The 12,226-nt window shown below is 35.7% G+C and overlaps 1 non-coding gene across 1 annotated transcript; it reads right to left on the bottom strand.

Moving 5' to 3' along the window:
- Nucleotides 1-7,100: 7,100 nt before the first annotated feature.
- Nucleotides 7,101-7,174, bottom strand: TRNAN-GUU. The gene has a single exon. It is a non-coding gene; the product is annotated as a tRNA-Asn (tRNA).
- Nucleotides 7,175-12,226: the final 5,052 nt, after the last annotated feature.

Here is a 12,226-nt window from a genome sequence, read left to right as displayed (position 1 = left end):
CCGAATTATATCAAATTTCCTTCCACAGTTTGACCGGTCAGGAAGGAAGTTATAATTGAGAAAACTGAGGGAAGGTCAACATATACCTATCTTTGACTTTTATTCGTCAAAGTTTGACCTTTGACTTTGGACTTCGTCTTCTTTCTTGTTAGCTAGAAAAATCTCAATTTTTTCTTATCAGACCCCTCTGGTTATACCTTTTTACAGCTATATATAGACATCTAATGGATTCGACCGCTCCACAAAACCTTTAGATGAAGTTTCAAGCAAGAAGTAGAGACCAAGTTCATACATTTTCGTGGTCTGTAACACAAGTTATAACCTTCCAATGTTCGTCGGAAAACATGTTTCTCGCCTGAGTATATCTAGAAACCTTTTGTTGGGCAGCAGGTTATAAAACTTTTCAGTGCCTGATTCCTTCACGAAACTTGTTGTAAAACCATATAAAATATGCAGGAGTTGGTAGGAAGAAAAATGATTAACCATAGCCCTCGTATTTGGAAGAAATTCGAGAAAGGAAAACCCATAATCTAAGAGCTTCAAACTCGAGTTTTAGGATTTCTCATCACTCAATTCTTGTCTTAAAACTTTGCCTCAACTTCAGACTTTATAAGGTAAGCTTCCACCGACATTGAGAGATCCAAAATCGTCGTGATTTGGAGACTGAATTTTCAGGGTAATTCGTCGAAAATATCCTCTCCGATCAGCGAGCTACCAACTTCGAGTTTGAATTCTGAATGTTGGATTTAATGATCTTTGAACGTTCTAGATTGTATCCAAATTTGAGGAAAATCCAACAACTGGAATTTGAGATTCAAAGGACTTTGTGAAGATGGTCACATGCAGAGGTTTTTATTTTCAGCAGAATGACACTTTCGTAATTATCCATATCATCAGGGTAATTTGGTAATTTGCCACTTTCATAATATTTTTTTTTTTTTTTTAATAAATTCATAATTTTCCTAAAAAAATTCTTCATCTCTTGTTGGTCATTTCTTGGTCCTTGAGCATCTTGAAATTCCCACTAGATAAGGAATTAAATATCCGAAAATTTCCTTAAAAATTAGAAAGTGACCTTTTCGTCCTTTTCGCTTACGCTTTCATTCCCAATACTTCTCCAAAGTCCTTAGTCCTTACAGTTACTCATTAGGGTGTAGAAATGACTTGCCTTTCGGTCTTACATGGGTGACTTTGCTTCATTTTTGGGGTGTTACAGCTTCTTACCTCAACCGACCACCAACAAAAAACTAAAAAAGAAATGTAGAAATTTAAAATAAATAGACAACTGGATTCCTTAGGACGACACCCTTTGTGACCTCATAGTTCTCGAGCTGCGCTTCTTACCTTGACCAATAGTCAACAAACAATAAGAACTAAACATAGAAATCCAAAATGAACAGACACGACTGGATGCCTTAGGACGATCCCCGCTATTACCACATAGTTCTCGAGCAATGCTTCTATAATACCTGTTCATCGACAGCTTAATTCACATGAGTTACCACTAACATAGATATTTGGCTTCGAAAATCGGTTACAAAATAAAAAATTTCATACATGACAAGTAAAACATGTGAATCAAGTATATATTTTACAACACAAAATATCAAAGCAAGTTTTCAACAACAAAAGCACATGTACTTAAAACAGACTCAGAAAAAGATTCCTTGTTGTGTCGAGCCTGCTGGTCTCGTCCTCGATTGGCCTGCAACTTCTTATTTGACCAAAAAAGTTAAAATAATGTTGATAAGTATTAGTTTACTCAATAAATAGCTAACTTGTCATTCATAAGTTTATTACTTATCTTTCTAGTTTTGCGATAAATGAAGATGCAGCAAATATGAGAATCAATATTTTGTTTACCATGGTTGGAAGAAATATATCTTTAAAAGCACAAAATTTTATGGACAAGGTCAACTAAATTGACAAGCATCGAAAGACATTGATAGATTTTCTGACGCTTGCTTGTTTTGTTAGCCAATGTATGCTACGTGACAAAATTAGTGCATCTAGAGATATTTTTTCCCACCACAACCTACCTTTGAAGCCTCCAAAGCCCCCCTCTCCCTTATATTTCTTCTTCCCCATTTGCTTCCATACTCCTTCATTGGCACCCTCTTTCTTCCATTTTTTGTGTTGTTCTCGTGGTGAATGGTTATCCATTTTCAGTGTTTGAGGGAATTTGCTACTTTTTGGGTTCTCTCTTTTTAAATATCTTTTTGTTTCCTTTGTTCATAAATTATGTTGTCAGTTTAGGTTCATTTTGATGGTGTTACTATAATACGTGCGGAAGCAATTTGGATCCTAGGCACTCTAAGTACATCAATTATAGTAAATTAGCTAGCATGTTCAAAAGCATTAAAACTCAATGAGTTTGAATACTAACCTTTTGTAGTTCAAATTTCTTTTTCCTACCTTAGAATAGGATTGTGGAATCCGGTGAGTGATGAAACTTGATAGAAATTTAGTATAGGTAAAAAGAGAGTTTTGAGAGATTTTCTCAAAGTTTTTCAAGAAGAATTTCCATGTACCTTGATCACTGTATTTCTAGAGTCATATTTGCATGTTCATGCAAATTTGAGATTACCAAATTTGACACTCAAAATTCCACTCTAATTTGTGGGATTATGTGGCAAGCATGCAAGTTTGAGTTCACCAAATTTTGACACTCAAATTTGTGGGATGATGGGGCAAACATGCAAGTTTGATTAAACAGTATATTGACCCTCAATATTCCACTCACTCAAACATGGATTTTTCCAGTAGGTGAAGTAAATATTTTGACTTTCTTTATTTTAATTCAACAATTAATTTAAATAATTAATTTCAAATCAAAATAATATTAAATGATTAATTAAACAATTTAATTAATATTTAACACTAAATAAAATGTCAATTCCAATCAATTCCAGCCCATATTGATTATCAATCACTATTCATAATTAAAATATTTAAATATTATTTAAATATAATTAAAATATTTAAATATTATTTAAATATCTCCAATTCTCTCTTTTTGTTCAATTCATAACTAAAACAAAATGAGGTTAAATATATCGTATATATTTAGCGTGTATTCCCTAATTTGAATTCGAACACTTCGAACTCACGCGTCACACTGTTCTAAGGTTTAGTTCGATATGAGCTAGTAGAGGGACCTAATGGACCTACAGATCATGGGATCCAACGATCCGAGATTGACTGGCTAATCTCATTAACCTTGTTAACCAGCATTTATTCACTAAGACACTCTATTGTAGCCTAATTGTTGCACTCCCCTCCCTATAGTTATATTTATGTTCATTTGATATAACCATGATTAGTAAGTCGATCCTTCACAGATTGTTCGTAACTAGAGCTAGGTCAATTTACCGTTTTACTCCTAAAGTTACTTTTTGTTCCTTAAGTCCTACTGATCCTCTAATGAACAATTGGTTTGTGGTTCAACCACCAAACCGAATCCCTTTCGGGCCAATGAGAGGGTGGGGCCCCTTGTTCAAGACTTGGAGTCAGTACTTAAAGGAAGAACCTCTTTACTATTCCTAAAAGCTGGTAGGAGTGAATTCCATCATACACCCTATGTCCACAGCTATTCACCCAGTCTTACCCCTAAAATGGGAGGCTTATTAAGTCGGCTAACTCGAGCCACTCTCACCCATGCAAATCTAAGGATAATTTCGAATAAATAGGAGTTCATAGTTAGCTCAGGAGGATTAAGATCGAGTTACCTACGTCATCGAATGAAAAAATCAGTCTCAACAGTAAACGGCATTATAAAGTGAGAGTGGTTTTCTTCATGGTCCGATCTTATGCAATACTCATTGCATAGGACGCCCCCACTCACATGTCTTCACATGTAAAATTTAGTGATCACATTGTTTATATCATATACAAAAGTGGGCTGCATCCATAATGTCCCCAGAATAAGGTACTCAGTCTTAGGTTCAATTTAGGTTTAACACTCAGAGAGCAATATAGGTAATGTCAATATACATCAAACACCTTAAAAGGGATACCTAAAAAAAACTCGGCTCAAAGTTGCATTTACATTTTATTTCAACGATCAGAAGCTACCCCTGAAAATTATCAAAACATTATAACTCAATTCAAGGGTTTTCATCCAACATAAAAGGTTGGACGATAATATTACCTATGAAGTCTCATCGAGAATGCTCGATTAAGACTAAGTAACAATGATAGAAAACTGAAAGATACCCCAAAAATGAACTAGAAAATTATAATTCACTTGAAGGGTTTTGATTTAATAGAAAAGGAAAATTACTATAACATTATAACTCAATTCAAGGGTTTTGATTCAATAGAAAAGGATAGATAATATTACCTATGAAATCTGATCGAGAATGCTTGATGATTAGAAATCACGAACCTCCATAATAGTATGATATTGTCCACGTTCAAAAATAAGTTCTAGCTGTTTTACTTATGGTTCCCTAAAAGGAATCACACCAATGGAAATAGTAATTCTTATGTATAACATTAAGCAATTAGGATGGCCTATTGGCTTGTTGGCTTCATTCCCTTTTCCACATGGCTTCATTCCCTTTTCCACATCCTATTGGCTTGTCGAGGGAGCATCAACGTAGTGCCTGAAACGATTCTCACATCAGGTTTGTAGTGAGATTTATTTCATCTATCAGTGCTATTGGAGGTCCATAGCCTAAGGTAGCACAACTTAAGGTGCGTCCGTCCTAGTCACTAAACCTTCACGAGGAGGGCTATCTTCACCTCCACCTCTTCCTCTAACTCTAATACAGGATCGTCTCCTTCCTCGTTGTCCTCTCCCGTGCCCTTTATGTGGCATGATTCTAAAACCAATATATAATTTTTCTTAAGTCTATATCTCTCTAACATAAATTGCATCATATCACATATATTCGCAACATATAATTTAGCAAACATGACATATTCATAAAAATACAACTAGGTGGAACATAATGCTACCATAAATCATATAGTTAGAGCTCAACATATTTGATACTAAATTACATTCAATATTAGTAAACAAAAAAAGTACATGCAAAAAGACATTTCTTTTTCTTATCTTATACAAGACATACGTGACGGTGACAGGACATCGATGGTAAAACATTGGAACGTGCCAAGCCTATTTCGTAGTTAAGTCTACTGAATCTATAACCTAGAGCTCTGATACCAACGGTAACGACCCTAGATTTCTATTAGCCTAAAGTTTCCACCGTCATCATATCCTATGCTCTTATACGAAATTAAGCATTTAAACTTCATCTTAAAATAGTGTCATGGACTTACTCATTTGAAAGAATCTTTAAAACAACATAAAGAAATAGTAACTAAAACAATTAAAACATCAAAGTAAAAATGCCCTATACTAACCTATGCCTAAGAAAATAAAATACTACTATTCTATGCACATGTCATTATCTCTATTTTTGATGTCATCGTCAGCTATATAGGGGCTTGAGTATTTTAATAAATACTCATAAGTGACTCCACTATTGAGGCTAGGGAATGCAAACACATACAACTAATGATCTTAGGAACCTATTGTTAAAAATATCATAGGGGTGGCCTCTAGTCTGGAAAAATTGGATGTGTAGTACATCCCTACACATGACTCACACATGCGAGCGTGAATTTTGTCTCTCGAAGTTACTCTAAATGTTGTCAGTTGTTGTTTCCTATTAAAACGTCCATCTCGCTTCGTTAGTAATTTACATTTCTAATTTAATTTAACTTGAACTTCAGAAATAAGACGTTCTACTGACCTTATAAATATTTCTATTAAAGTAAAAATAAGCTTCAGAAGGGCAAAAAACATAAAGGTCGGTGTCAAAATGTCAAATCGAGCCTAATACGCCATTTTTTAGCCTAAGACTCAGAGATCCCGAGCTGAAGGAGCCGATGTATGCAACAGTGACCCTATCGCTGAGGGACAATGACATATGAGCAGGTTGCAAAGTGGTTCGAGGCGCAGGTCTTGAATGTTCATGTGGGCGCACAAGTCTGTGTAGTGGATCCGTGGGTTGGGCTGTGTTTTGTGTATTTGGGCTTGAATGTGGGTTTTGGGCAAAGCACATAGGAACTAGACTACTAGACTAATTGTTGGTGGGTATCTAGTTACTAGACCAAACTGGTTATGAGGTTGCTTGACTGGAATGAGGTTGCGGGTATTCGAGTTTGGGTCCGAGCAGGTGGACTTCGTCTTCTCCACTCGTTTCCATGCATTTTCCTTTCTTCATTCCTCCGTATCAAAACTCGTTGTCTACATCTTGTTTCTTCTCCTTCTTTCTCATGATGTTAATCGTCTTTGTACGTTTGATCCTACCCCTCTATCTCACTAATGTTGTGTACGTTGGATCCCATGGTTGTCATCTCGACATCATCATTTGTGTAGAGGTGCCTTGCCTTTACCTAAAAAATAAGAGCAGTGCATGTCTTGAGTATTTTAAGAAATATTCATTACTCTACTCACGCAAACACATGAAATCATGGTTATCATAAAATATATCATTTCATGGCCTTGGTCTCATATTCGTGTCCGGGTAGAATTTGATGTGCATACTTCTCTACTCATGACTTACATACACACACATTTGCTCCCATGCGAGATCGCATACCTACCCATTGACCTGGGCTTCAACTAGCCTACACTCACACTATTGGTATACCATGGAGGGAAGGGAGTGCATCGCATACCTACCCATTGACCTGGGCTTCAACTAGCCTACACTCACACTATTGGTATACCATGGAGGGAAGGGAGTGCATATAGCATTGTGGTGTATACAATATCATAAGTACCATACTTTCATATCATGTCACATCCTAACAAGTCATATAACATAATAAGCAAATATATATAACCACCAATCAAAAAGTATCACTCACACTCCACCTCACATCCTAACAAGTCATATAACATAATAAGCAAATATATATAACCACCAATCAAAAAGTATCACTCACACTCCACCTCACATCCTAACAAGTCATATAACATAATAAGCAAATATATATAACCACCAATCAAAAAGTATCACTCACACTCCACCTCTAATTTATCTTAAAGTTAAATGAATAGGTAGACTTATTATTACCATCGCTAGAAGGAGGGTTTGAACCTCCGACCTTGTGGTTAACAGCCACACGCTCTAACCAACTGAGCTATTCCAGCTAATTCTTTCTAATAGCTCAAGCCCACCATATCCTTATAAGGAATGTTTCATCCCCTCTCCAACCAATGTTGGATCTCACAATACACTCTCCTTGGGGGCCCAACGTCCTTGCTGGCACAACGCTTGGTGACTTACTTTGATGCTTTCGTAATAGCCCAAACCCACCGCTAACAAATATTGTCCAATTTTGCCCATTACATATCATCATCAGCCTCACAATTCTCAAATGAGTCTACTAGGGAGAGGTTTCCACACTCTTCTAAGGAATGCTTCGTTCCCATTTCCAGCCACTAAAAAATATTGTCCATTTTTTACCGTAACAAATCGTCGTCAGAATCGCAGTTTTAAAACACGCTACTAGAGATGTTTACCGATACTTATAGTTATTCTTCATTCTCCTCTCAAACCAATGCGGGATCAGAGGGTATGGGTTCAAATCCAACTTCTGACAACTCAAATAAAGGTAAAATAAAAATACAATAGCATATCATTTTTTGAAATCAATAGAACTCACTGGAGATTTAAAATTGTCACGACATGATTTTGTTCCCCTTTCCAAGGGCTAAAAATATATTGTCCATTTTTTTCCGTTATATATCGCCGTTAAAATAATAATTTAAAATCATGTTTATTAGAGAGATGTTTAAAGACTCTTATAAGTTATACTTCATTCTCTTCTCTAACCACTGCGGGATCAGAGGGTGTGCGTTCAAATCCCACTTTTGACAACTCAAATAAAGGTAAAATAAAAATACAATAGCTTATCATTATTGAAATCAATTGAACTCACTAGAGATTTAAAATTGCTTCCAAGCTTCTACAAAAGTTAGTATTGTTCAAGTTTACCCTTACGCCTGAATCTCAAGGACACTCTGATTTTTTGTACTACCTGAGTGCATAGCAAATGATGATTTGTGAGGCTCTGTCAATGTCTCGTTCCTTAATAACCCCACTGCTGGAATACATAGGCTCCTTAATTCCTCCATTACTGGAATACACTGGCGTCCTTGATATAACTGTCCATCATCTTAGAATTTTGAGAAACTGTCTACTAGGACCTCTATTAACTGATTCATAATTACCTATGTTAAAAAAAAATCAGCTTCGAAAAGGTAAAAAATGTCAAATCAAGCCAAATATGTTGTTTTTTAGCCTAAAATTTCGAGAAGCTAAGCCGAAGGGGCCAGTGTATGCAGTAGTAACCCTGTCGTTGAGGGACATTGACACATGAGCAAGTCGCAAAGTGGGTCGAGGCACGGGTCTTGAATGTTCATGTGGGCACACAAGTTGGCATAGTGGATCATTGGTTAGACCGTGCTCTGTGTATTTTTTGTTTGAATGTGGGTTTTTGGGCCAAGCACAGAGGAACTAGACTACTAGACTGGTTGCTAGTTGGTATCTGATTGCATTGTTGGGTCGAAGCTTTGTATTTTAGGTTACTGGAGCAAACTAGGTATGGGGTTGCTTGGCTATAATGAGGTTGCGGGTATTCGAGTTTGGGTCCGACCAGGTGGACTTCATCTTCTCCACCCCTCACATCGGTTAGGGTTGCCTATGGGTTTTGGATCGTGAGTTGGATCTCGTGTCGGACTTCGTTTCCCTCACCCCGATTACTAGAGAATTTTTCGACGACTCTCTCTCCTCTGTCACGTCGTTTCAATGTCCTTTGTCCTCCATTTTTGAGTCTCCTCTTCCCCCTAATCTCGTTTATGGTGTTTGTTTGGTTCGTAAGGGCGTAAACTCTCAGATCTGAGAGGGTTCGAAAATCCAACGTTCTGTCTTCCTTACCCAATCTCGGGCCTAAAACTTTATTCGACTTTGCTCCGCAACTTCTGTTTAGCGCTTTGATACCGGTTTTTAACCATGTGTGACATTTTTAGACCCAATCCTACAATTGGTTACCACTTGAAGTCGATTTTGATATTTCCAAAAGGTTTTGAGATTAGTACGATCATTGTTTCAAAAAACCTAAAATATTATAAGAAAAATGATAGGTTTACTTTCACATAGTAGCTAAACGAGGTCGTTTGATCTGTGCTAATTCGGTGTCGTTAACTCACATAAGTTTACTTTGATTTTAAAGGGCAAAATTGAACTAGCTTCAAGTATTAAGGACTTCAACTTAGCTATCTTGGTAAGTGACTTCACAACTATCCAAAGTTTGCTTGACTTCTCTGAGTGCTAAGGAATGGTGGGTTTTGTTTTAATGGCGATTTTGAGGTTAGTGAGGAGGAAAAACATTAAGGATATAGAGATTGTGTCTGAAAGAGGAGAGAGTTTTGATACTGTTTGGATTGGGAAAAGTAGACTGCCTTCTTCTTCAATGGTAAGAACACAACCAGCTCTTGAAAATAGTTACCTTCCTTGATTCTTTTTCTTCTTAGTTGTTGGGACGTTTTCGTCATTGTGCGGAACGTGTAAGGAGAGAAAGAACGTTTAGACGAACGATATAATCAGTATAATTTTTTACTCTTGAAGTGTAAAGTTGTCGGAACGATTCTTTTATTAACTTCTCTGGGTCATATTAAAAGATAAATGAATACTATTATTGATGATCTCATGGATAAACACCAAGACCGAAGATGAAGAGTTATTGGGCTCTCGATCATGGCTACAACAAGCTTGGGTACCATATTTAAGAACAGTAGGATATCTTTAGAAAAATTAGTAATTGAAAGTATCTTTTAGGTTATTTTTTTTTAGTGATAAATTGAGTGAAAAAAAGAAAACAAACTAAGATATTTGGTATTGAATATAAATAAAATTGTTGATTAGTTTAATGGGTTAGGTTTTAATAAAAATATATTTTGTTAGACCCATAAGAGTTTAAACTTTAGTTAATTTTGCAATTATAATGGATCAAATCTTAGAAAAGAAAAAGGGAATGTATAACTCTATAGTAATAAGTAAAATGGGCTAAATAAATTTGAATTGGGTTACATATTTTACTCATAGAACTCATGTCATACAATATATTTGAATCAAATTAACTTAAACAAACTTTGGCCTTTGCCTACAAACTCAAACAATATAATTGTTGTATGTCTATTTACTTTTTTCACCTAGTTTATTTTTATTGTATTAAGAATACGAATAAAAATCTATATGATACACCCTATGTCCTCAACTAATCACCCAGTCATACCCTTAAAATAGGAGGCTTATTGTGTCGGCGAACTTGAGCCACTCTCACCCATGCAAATATAAGGATAATTTTGAATAAACAGGAGTTCAACTCTCACCCATGCAAATATAAGAATAATTTTGAATAAACAGGAGTTCATAGTTAGCTTAGGATTAAGATCGAGTTACCTAGGTCATAAATGAAAAAATCAGTCTCAATAGTAAACGACATTATAAAGTGAGAGAGGTTTTCTTCATGGTCCGATCTTATGCAATACTCATTGCATAGGACGCTCCCACTCACATGTCTCCAGATGTACAATTTAGTGATCACATTGTTTATATCATATACAAAAGTGGGTCGCATCCATAGTGTCCCCAAAATAAGGTACTCAGCCTTATCCCTGTAGTATAAACCCTTTTGACTATATACTTGAACTTGATCCACTCTTATGTCTCTACATTTAGTTCAAGTAATCATACTATAGCCAGAGTGTTCTTAGTTTATTGGATTTAGATTAATGATCTTAACATTCACTTTATTCAATAGCAATCTTTACTAATATACATCAATAATAACTTTATTAAAAACAGAATATGTTTTTGTTTACAAATTATGAGTTTTAGGACATAAAACCCAACACATTTGAGGTATGCCCAAATAATAAAAAAAAAGCTTCAATTCAGGTTTAACACTTGGAGAGCAATATAGGTACTGTCAATATACTCCAAACACCTTAAAAGGGATACCTAAAATCAATTCGACTCAAAGTTGCATTTACATTTTATTTCAACGACTCGAAGCTACCCCTAAAAATTACTAAAACATTATAACTCAATTCAAAGGTTTTGATCCAGTAGAAAAGGTTGGACGATAATATTACCTATGAAATCTCATCGAGAATGCTTGATTAAGACTAAGTAACAACGTTAGAAAACTCAAAGATACCCCGAAAATTAATTAAAAAATTATAATTCACTGAAAATTATTAAAACATTAGAACTCAATTCAAGGGTTTTGAATCAATAGAAAAGGATGGATAATCTTACCCATGAAATCTCATCAAGAATGCTTGATGATTAGAAATCACGAACCTCCATAATAGTATGATATTGTCCACGTTCAAAAATAAGTTCTAATTGTTTTACTTTTGGTTCCATAAAAGGCAACACACCCTAGACATCACACCAATGGAAATAGTAATTCTTACGTATAACAATAAGCCGTTAGGATGGCCTATTGGCTTCATTCCCCTTTCCACACCCTATTGGCTTGTTGAGTGGGCATCATCGTATTGCCTGAAATGATTCTCACATAGGCTTGTAGTGGGATTTATTTGAGTTATCGGTGCTACTGGAGGTGCGCAGCCTGAGGTAGAATAACTTAATGTGCGTCCGCCCTAGTCACTAAACCTTCACAAGGTGGGCTATCTTCACCTCCACCTTTTCCTCTACCTCTAATACAGGGTCATCTCCTTCCTCGTCGTTCTTTTTAGTGTCCTTTATGTGGCATGATGCTAAAACCAATATATAATTTCTTAAGTCTATATCTCTCTAACATAAATTGCATCATATCACATAAAATCACAACATATAATTTAGTAAACATGACATATTCATAAAAATACAACTAGGTAGAACATAATGCTTCCATAAATCATATAGTTAGATCTCCACATATTTGATACTAAATTACATTCAATTTTAGTAAACATAAAAAAAGTACATGCAATTAAAGACATTTCTTTATCTTATCTTATACCAGACATACCTGATGGTGACAGGACATCGATGGTGAAATCATGGAACGTGGCAAGCCTATCTCGTAGGCAAGTCTACCGAATCTATAACCTAGAGCTCTGATTCCAACGGTAACAACCCTAGATTTCTATTAGCCTAAAGTTGCCACCGTCATCGTATCCTATGCT

The sequence above is a fragment of the Cucurbita maxima genome, unplaced genomic scaffold, assembly GCF_002738345.1.
Source record: "Cucurbita maxima cultivar Rimu unplaced genomic scaffold, Cmax_1.0 Cma_Scf00072, whole genome shotgun sequence".
Taxonomy (NCBI): Eukaryota; Viridiplantae; Streptophyta; class Magnoliopsida; order Cucurbitales; family Cucurbitaceae; genus Cucurbita; species Cucurbita maxima.
Note: the sequence above shows the minus strand (reverse complement) of the source record. Positions and strands in the feature narration are given on the sequence as shown.